This window comes from Etheostoma spectabile, chromosome 9 (genome assembly GCF_008692095.1).
Source record: "Etheostoma spectabile isolate EspeVRDwgs_2016 chromosome 9, UIUC_Espe_1.0, whole genome shotgun sequence".
Classification (NCBI taxonomy): domain Eukaryota; kingdom Metazoa; phylum Chordata; class Actinopteri; order Perciformes; family Percidae; genus Etheostoma; species Etheostoma spectabile.
In genome coordinates, this window is record NC_045741.1 from 17,986,296 (window position 1) to 17,994,766 (window position 8,471).

The 8,471-nt window shown below is 41.7% G+C and overlaps 1 protein-coding gene across 2 annotated transcripts in view; it reads right to left on the reverse strand.

The window, feature by feature from the left end:
• The window catches only part of hykk.2 (hydroxylysine kinase, tandem duplicate 2), an 8,067-nt gene extending 6,885 nt beyond the window's left edge, over positions 1-1,182 (reverse strand). Inside the window, exon 1 of one of the 2 annotated variants that reach the window (XM_032526530.1) lies at positions 1,163-1,182. The gene's annotated coding sequence lies outside the window, so the exon portion shown is untranslated. Of the gene's footprint in view, positions 1-508; positions 931-1,162 lie in introns of those variants that run through there. The other variant, XM_032526528.1, reaches the window with a different exon arrangement.
• Positions 1,183-8,471: the final 7,289 nt, after the last annotated feature.

Consider the following 8,471-nt stretch of genomic DNA (forward strand, 5'->3'; position numbering starts at 1 on the left):
CCAAATATTAAAATTATTTTATTCATGATAGTTGAGGCAGGCTTATTTTATTCCAGACGATAGTCTGCGTTTATCTTGTCAACACAAGCATAACATTCAGAAATGAGCAGACTATAGCCTATATATGGCAAAATTGCAGTTTTTAACGTTTTTTCAATTGATTGCAACAAATGTGGTCACGAATTTACCCGTGACTCCATCTGGAAAATTATTCGCAATTTCGTATTTTTGACCCTCTGGATTTACCGTTGGACACAACTCCACATGACACGGGACCACATGAGACGGGACGGATGACATGGGACGCTCCAGGCTGCATCCATATACTCTTGCTTGCGTCCGCTGTGAAAACTATGAAAGGGAGCGCGTCACTCGCGTGGACTCTGTAACGGCCCTTATAGCTTGGGAAGTTACAGACGCCTCTTGTAATCAACACACCGTATGGTACGCTAGCTACATACATGAATCAACAGCTATTAACATACATTATTAACGTCAGTGAACCTACCTCACCATGGGGGGGAAACAACAGGAAATAGATAAAACGTCTCCCCCGTTAGCATTAAACTGTGCATGTGAACTCGGACCTGATTAGCTATCTTCCTGAACACGAAGTGTCACTGCCCAATGTGAGGCGATTGCAAATTTGAGTCGAGACGAGTGAAGCGGTGAGTTGCGCATGCGTCACTTTTGCGACAAGTAACACACAAGATGCTAACGAGGGACTTCTGTAATGTTAATACAGTAAAAATGGCCCTACAGTACGTACCGAAGTTCGTTCACCGCTGGCTACAAGCTAGCAATCAAACACAACAAAGGTTGTCAGTTGAATGGCGTTTTGAGCTAACTTTAGCAATCAATCAAGCATAGATAGCTACAACGTTTTTGAAAGACTGCTAGATTTGCTACAAGCGACCAATCAAACACAACAAAGAGATGTCAGTTGAATGGTGTTTTGAGCCAACGGTAGCAAACAAACAACCACAGATAGCTAAAACGTTTTTCAAATGATTTCCATCTTATGTTAGTGTTTGTATTGAAAAAAGTTTATTATTTCATGTATTTCACAAATCTCAGTATGACAATTATGTCGTAAACCGTTCATGGCATAAACCGTTAATATAAACGGTCTATGGTTTATGTCTGAACATGCGCAACTAACCTCTGCACTCGACCAGAACCGGTCTGACTCTGACTCTCATCGGGTATGACGCGTTATGCCGTAAACCGTTTACATCTTAGCATGCGCGACTCAAATCTGCACTTTGCACCTAAGGCAGTGACACCCAAAGACATAAAGAGTATACTCTTTGGTGACACCATAGACCGTTATACAATCTATGGGTGACACCCACCACGTAACCACCTTCTTCTTCTTCTGTTTTTTTATGGTGGTTGGTAACCAGATTTTTGGTGCATTACCGCCACCATCTGGTCTGGAGTGTGGATCAAGAGGTGAACCTCACATTTATAACAAAAAATGAAAGCAAATTTCACCAGAACCTCTCTGCAGTATATCATGTACATTTAATGCCATATGGTTATCACCAAGTTGTGAAATCCATTGTTGTCTGGCTTTAAGGTATTTAGGACAATACATAATTACAAGCTCTAAGATCTCTTGCTTATTGCAATATTCACATTTTCCATCAACATGCTTTTTCATTATAAATAATGATCCATTTCATCCTGTATGTCCTTGTGGGGTCTCAATGATCCTTGTCCTTGACACCACATCCTCTTCTTGCTTACTTCTGTAAGTATTCCTGTTCTTCCCTACTTTTGATTGAATAAAGCTTCAAGTCCCTCCCTTGTCATACCCTTCGCTTTAAGTACAGGTATATTATGTATATCTTCCATTTCCTGCCAGTGTATTCTACTATCATTATATTTCACACATGCAAAAAGTACATGTTCTACCATTCCCTACTGTCTGTAATGTAGCATTCAATTCTGTGTGCCCTAATCTGTCTGGTATGGACCATTTCTATTGGCTGAAATATGTGCCACCAGAAACTGAATTTGAATAATTTATATTTGAAATTGAATTGCTTAACTTGAATAATTGCATGGATAATCTAAATTTTGATTCAGATCATTTGAAATTGTAGTTTAATTTGAATCATTGCATTGAAAAAGTGAATCTGAATAGTAGAATTTGAAATTGAATTTATTTGTTTTGAACTGAAGTCCAATAAAATTTGAGTCTTACTGAAAATTCAACTCTATCTCTACAATCAGTTCTCACGATTCAATTTCAAGTTACTGTGACAGACATACGGGTTGTTGAAGGATGAAGGAAGAGCAATCAAGTGCAGATTGACAGAGTGCAGTGGCGCAGGATCAGCACTAAAGATGCCAGACTGCTGCTTATGGATGTTCAAACGAAAGAAATGAGAAAAAAAAAACAGCAAGGTAAATGCAAATGTGAGAATGTATTTTATGGTATATATGCCGCCTTTGACCTGCAATCTGAGCTGCGGCGGCGGCGAGAGGCGGAGAGTTCCATGGCAGGCGGCAGCGTCTCCTCCCCCGGGCAGGCCAATCATACTGACCTGGAATGCAAACAGATTAAGCAGTGCTTTTTTTCTTCCAAAGATCAAACTAGACAGAACAGACAGAAGTAACTATGACATGTGCTTGTCACATTGCTTCACTTAGTGAAGCCGTGTGCTCTTGTTTGTTCCTGGTTACAATGACTGCTGGCAGTATTTTTTAAATAAAATTGGCTTGTTCACACAAGCAAAATGACAAAGGAAAAAAAGAGAATCAGTTGGCAGATTTTGCGCAGGCAGGCCAGCACAACTGTGACATTTGAAGGCATGAATCCAATTATCTCGGTTTTTTGGTTTGTTTCTAATTCTAATTTATTTCCTCTAACATTATTATTTTGTTCATCAACAAATAATGTGAGTAGCAGTCAGTATTTTAACATTTGCTTACTGACGTTTTCCTCACCCACAAAACTCATACCAACAATAATTCACTTTGAATTATTGGTCTCCACCTACAGTACGTCAGTGAAAATGCTCATGCTTTGTATCTATTTATGCTGTTCTCATGAACCATTCATATTTATACTGGTGCTACAAAAAGTAATGTTTAATCCATGTATGTAATCCATGTACTAATATTGTACGTATTGTAAGTTTCTTTTCTCAGTCTCAGCGAGACAGCTCATCACCCAGTTCCAACCGCAGAAAGGTAACAAAATTCTATCTTCAGCGTAAGCAATAACATAGTTTTTAAATTAATTAAATCATTTTTAAATCAATATTTGGTGTAAAAGTTTTGATTTATTTGGTAGGTAACCGTGCAAAAAGTGGGATCTTGCGTCCGGGGTTTATTTGCAATAATGACTGCTCTACATTACAGTATCCCTAGTAATGCATTGCCAGACCTTCCTCCAAAGTGCTGCGAAGGAGGGTCTGGCTGGTCCACACAACATTTCGGAATGGGAGAAAAACATGACTTGTTATATTGGCATTTCTTTAAACCAATCACAATGGTCATGGGGGGAGCTAAGCGCCAGACATAGCCAGAAAAGTCAGATTGGACAGATAGCTGTCTGGATTTACCTTGCAGAGATCTGAGGAGCAGGTAACCATAGTCCTCAGAAATCCACTGGAGTTCAAAATGCCAACACAAATGAAGCGGAAGATGACGGACATCCGTTCGAAAAGAGGGACGTCTGGTGGAATCTCGGGTAGCACTGGACTGTGGATATAGGCTACAGTATGCCTTACTTAGTGCCCTCATGTGAACATGTTTGCATATTGGCAACAGCATAGTACAATATGGATTATCCATTTGATTATCCAATTTAAATTTATATTTTAAAAAAATAATTACGTGTGGGCATCTTGTGAGCTGAATGGATGTGTTTCATCTTATGCAGATGTGTGCATTTGTCTGGAATGTGTGCGCATTGATGTTGAGTGCATTCCAGTGATTTTCTTAGCATAGCTTTCACATGGTGCTGACTGCTTGTGCAGCTGAAGCATGAGGTTCAGCGGCCACAAAGGCATCTGCAGTCATCTTAGGCCACCTGTCACAAAGCATTCCCACAACTCTGACAGTTAGGCAAAGGAAAAATGTCAGCTGGTCAACCAACACTGGAGCTGTTTTTTGTCTGTCTGGTAGCCACAGATGGAGCTAGCCTATGATATATATTTGTGGATTTCAAGTTACTATATGACAAAGCTATTTTTTTAAAAGATCAAGGCAATATTTGCTAGACGCAAGAAGACGTGGGACCCATAATAGATGCAGAGCTAGGGACTCTTCACTGGAGACATGTGAATGTGAAGGAACGTTTCTGTAGCCCAAACAATGAACTGTTGGCTGTGGGGTTTTGTCCATACTATTTACCGGGGGAGTTTATGTCCGTCATAGTGATCGTTGTCAACATTCTACCATCTGCTGATGCGGAGGCAGCTGCTGACGTCATTCACTCCAACTCCAGATGCAGCAGCCCAACGCCTTCATCATTATCACTGGTGATTTTAATCATGTTTCACTGGATAAATCCCTCCCAGACTTATATTAACTGTTCCACACGAGACAAAACTCTGGATCTCCTGTATGGAAATGCCGAGGATGAGTACAGTGCCACTGTCCCCCCTTGGCAAATCAGATCACAACCTTGTCTTGCTGTCTCCTATTGTATGTATGTTCCTCTTGTCCATCGGCAGCCTGTCCCCACAAGGACTGTGAGGAGGTGGACTCAGGAGGCGGGGGAGGCACTGCAGGACTGCTTTGAGTCTACAGACAGGTGCCTGCTATGTGAGCCATATGGGGAGGACATCAATCACATGACAGACTGTATAACAGAATGCATCAAATTCTATGTAATCATCACCATGCCCTCCCGGACTGTACGCTGCTTTCCTAATCACAAGCCGTGGATTACCAGACCACCTGAAAATCCTTTTCAGACAGGAAACAAGGGAAATACAGCACAAACTGCGGGATAAAGTGAGGGCGTGTAGAAACTCCTAAAGGAGGAAGCTGGAGGCCAGTCTCCAACAGAACAATATGAGGGAAGTGTGGACAGGGATGAAAGAGATCACCAGGTGTGGGGGTAGGAGGAGACAAACAAGCTAAACTGTTACTTTAACAGGTTTAGCTCAAAGCCGTCCCCTGCCTCCTCTATCAGTCCACCAACCCTCTACTCCCCTTCATTGCCTCCTCACCCCCCACTTTTGCTCTCACACCTCCCCCCTCAATCCCCTGTAGTCTGCCCCCCCTTCAACCTAAGCCTGCAGAGGGTGCCGCTGTTGATCCTCAAGAAGTCGACTCCATTATGCCTCAAGGATGGGATATAAGGACCAGTATTTGTAAAGATGCTCAAGAGGCTGGTCTTGGCCTTCCTGAGGCCGCAGGTAAGATCTTCTCTGGACCTTCTACAGTTTGCCTACCAGCCTTGTCTGGGAGTGGACGCTGTCATCTATCTTCTGCAGCGAGATCTTCTGCACCTGGATGGCGGTTGTGGCACTGTGAGAATCACATTTGTTGATTTCTCCAGTGCATCCAACACCATCCAGCCACTGCTACTAGGTGAGAAGCTGCGGGTGATGGGTGTTGGTGCGTCCACAGTCCCCTGGATCACTGACTACCTGAAAGGCAGACCACAGTTTGTCCGCCTGGACCGTGTTCTGTGTAATGTGGTGGCAAGTGGTACGGGGGCCCCACAGGGGACTGTGCTGTCTCCTTTTCTGTTCACCTTATACACCACTGACGTCTAGTACAACTCAGAGTCATGTCACCTACAGAAGTATGAATTTTTAATGTTGGAGATGTTCTACCAGTCTGTTGTGGCCAGCGCTTTGTTCTCCTCTGCCATCTGCTGGGGCAGCAACATCGGAGCCAGCAACACAAACATGCTGAACGAGCTGATCAGGAAGGCTGGCTCCGTGATCAGCTGCAAACAGGACACTTTAAGCTAGGGTGGGGAGGAGGTCACTGAACAAACTGTTATCTATGATTTCAAACCCAACCATCCAAGATTTGTCAGTTTGTTTCCATTTGCAAACACTGACATTTGCTGTGAGCTACCATTTTGCTGCTGACATGTGCGGACTTGAAGAGAAATACACACATCTGCTCCACATCTGGAGAAGGTTATGAAACAATGACTGAAGGACACTTAGTAAAGATAGACAGTGTATACTGGTGGCTAAAACAATCACGCATAGTTCTGAGAAAGGTAACCTCTAAAATTATGTTCTTGAAGTGAACATCTTAGCCTCAAATTGCCAGACTATATTTGCAAACTTGCAAACTACACATACAAAAGGTGTACAAAACTGCAAGAAGGGATAGCTACTAAAACCAGAGTTAAATGTCAATAAACTTGCTTACACCATTAACTTTGGTTGGGGCTAGGATGCTAAGTGACAACATTGAGATGTATTTGTCCCATACAATTTGTTAGTTTGGGTAAACCCCGCCCACTCTCCTAGCGATTTGATTTTGCCCTGCAGCTCGGTCCGTCACGCACAGCCTCATTTGAACAACGCCCGTTGGTTACGTTTCTTGTGCAGAGAAAATACAGAGAAGACTCCCCAGACCAACGCTCCATCTCAAATCTATTGAGCTTGGCTTCGTCTGGTGATAGCCAGACTAACAATTTGTGTTATTTTTAATGGAATTCTGGGACGTTTATTATGAAAACATACCTAACGTGATCACCAGTCATCATAGGCTGCCACAAAGACATGTCTTTTGGATCAATCCTTTAAACCAGCATTAAGCAACATTTTTTAGTATTAACAGCTCAATTTTGAAAGTGCTGTTTAAATGAATTCCTACTTAACCCCCTTTAGCTCTACAGAGCCATTTAGCATTAGCGCATTGTTCTGATTTTCTCTTTGATTTGTTCTACGAAACATAATTTTCAGGAAGACATTTTCAGTGAAAAAGCCTTCTTAATCCCCCTGCAGACTACCTGCCCAGCAACAACCTGTTGACAAAGTCAGCAATGTCATAGTTGTATTTGCAGCCTGTGATACTGCTCCCAAGTGGCAAATACAATCTACTGTATAAATGCAGATTTCAACTTTAAAATATGATTATTTTTATAGATAGCAACATGCCTTGAATTTCACCTCCCTTGTACACAACATGACCTCTCAGGGGGGAAAAGTAAACATTAAAATGCATTGTGTTTTTGTAGCCTCCATCTGCCATCCTGCTCATATTTATGATATGGCCTTTAGCTTGTTGTCATCACCTGCCTTTGCATGCTTATGACTTGAGAAAATGTCCCATGAGCAACATGTTTCTGACATGGCCGCTGTAAAACAGACACTCTTGATAGTCACCATTATAAATCATTCAATTAATCAATCAATCAGTCAAGTGAAATCCTATACAATACAATTTCAGTGAAATGTAATCCAGTCGGCTCCTCCAATTTATGCATTAAAACAGAACTGCATGCCAATATCCTCCAGTAATGAAGGCTACTGAACACCATGGATCATGTTCTGTGATTGCCAGAATACGGGTTAAAAATGAAATCAACCATTTTAGTGAAAAGTGTGTTAATTACTCTTTTCCCTCCCATTGACTTTCTGTCTCAGGAGTTCGAAAATGACACGTGAAAAAGTCAGAGAAACTCAGTCAGGTCACATTAAAGTTTTGCATTTATAGAACAACAGTGTCCATCAGTGAACATTGTTTACCAATTGAGATGATTTTGATACATAAGGTTTCCTGTGAAGTTTTGGACCACAAGCAGTACTGTGTACTACAGTTTTTCCATGAGTGAGTCCCCGTTTTGTTAATCTTGTGCATGAAGGTGACGCGATACACTGTCCTGTCAATGGTGTCACAGTTTTCCACTTAGGGCTCAAGATTATGAACCTCCCGTTGTCTTGGGGCGGGAAAAAAAGGATTGGGGATGAAAAAAAAGAATTTTGGGACAATAGTTGAAAGAAAAAACCCTGCTAACTTACATTCTGTGTAGCATGAACAGTTCTTATTTCACCTCTTATTTTCACCAGTCGTTTACATTTACAGTGAGTGAAGTGACAATAACGTTATAACATTATGATAAGAGTCAAAACTCCGCAGCAGGTCAAATCATGACACTGATGTCACGACTTAATGTAACTTACTTTCTCTTCTTCATCTCCTATGGGACAAAGGCTGCAAACAAATCTCTTTATCAGATGTTTTCCATGGCAACATACAGCCATCTCCCCATGGCAGGTGCATGTTGTCCAGCAGCTCCTCCAACTTTTAGAAACACCAGCAAGCAGAGCCGTTTCTAGCTTTTTGGGGGCCCTGTGTTAAACTTGTTTTGCAAAGTGCCCCCAAAAGTGGTGTACTTCTCCCCCGTTTTTTTCCAACTTTGCCTTTGTTTGTGGTGTGACTGATTCACCTATAGTCTAATATTTTCAGATGAATTTGAATAAAAAGGTTGAAGATTGATCATACATTTTTTTAGAGGTTTTATTTTCGTT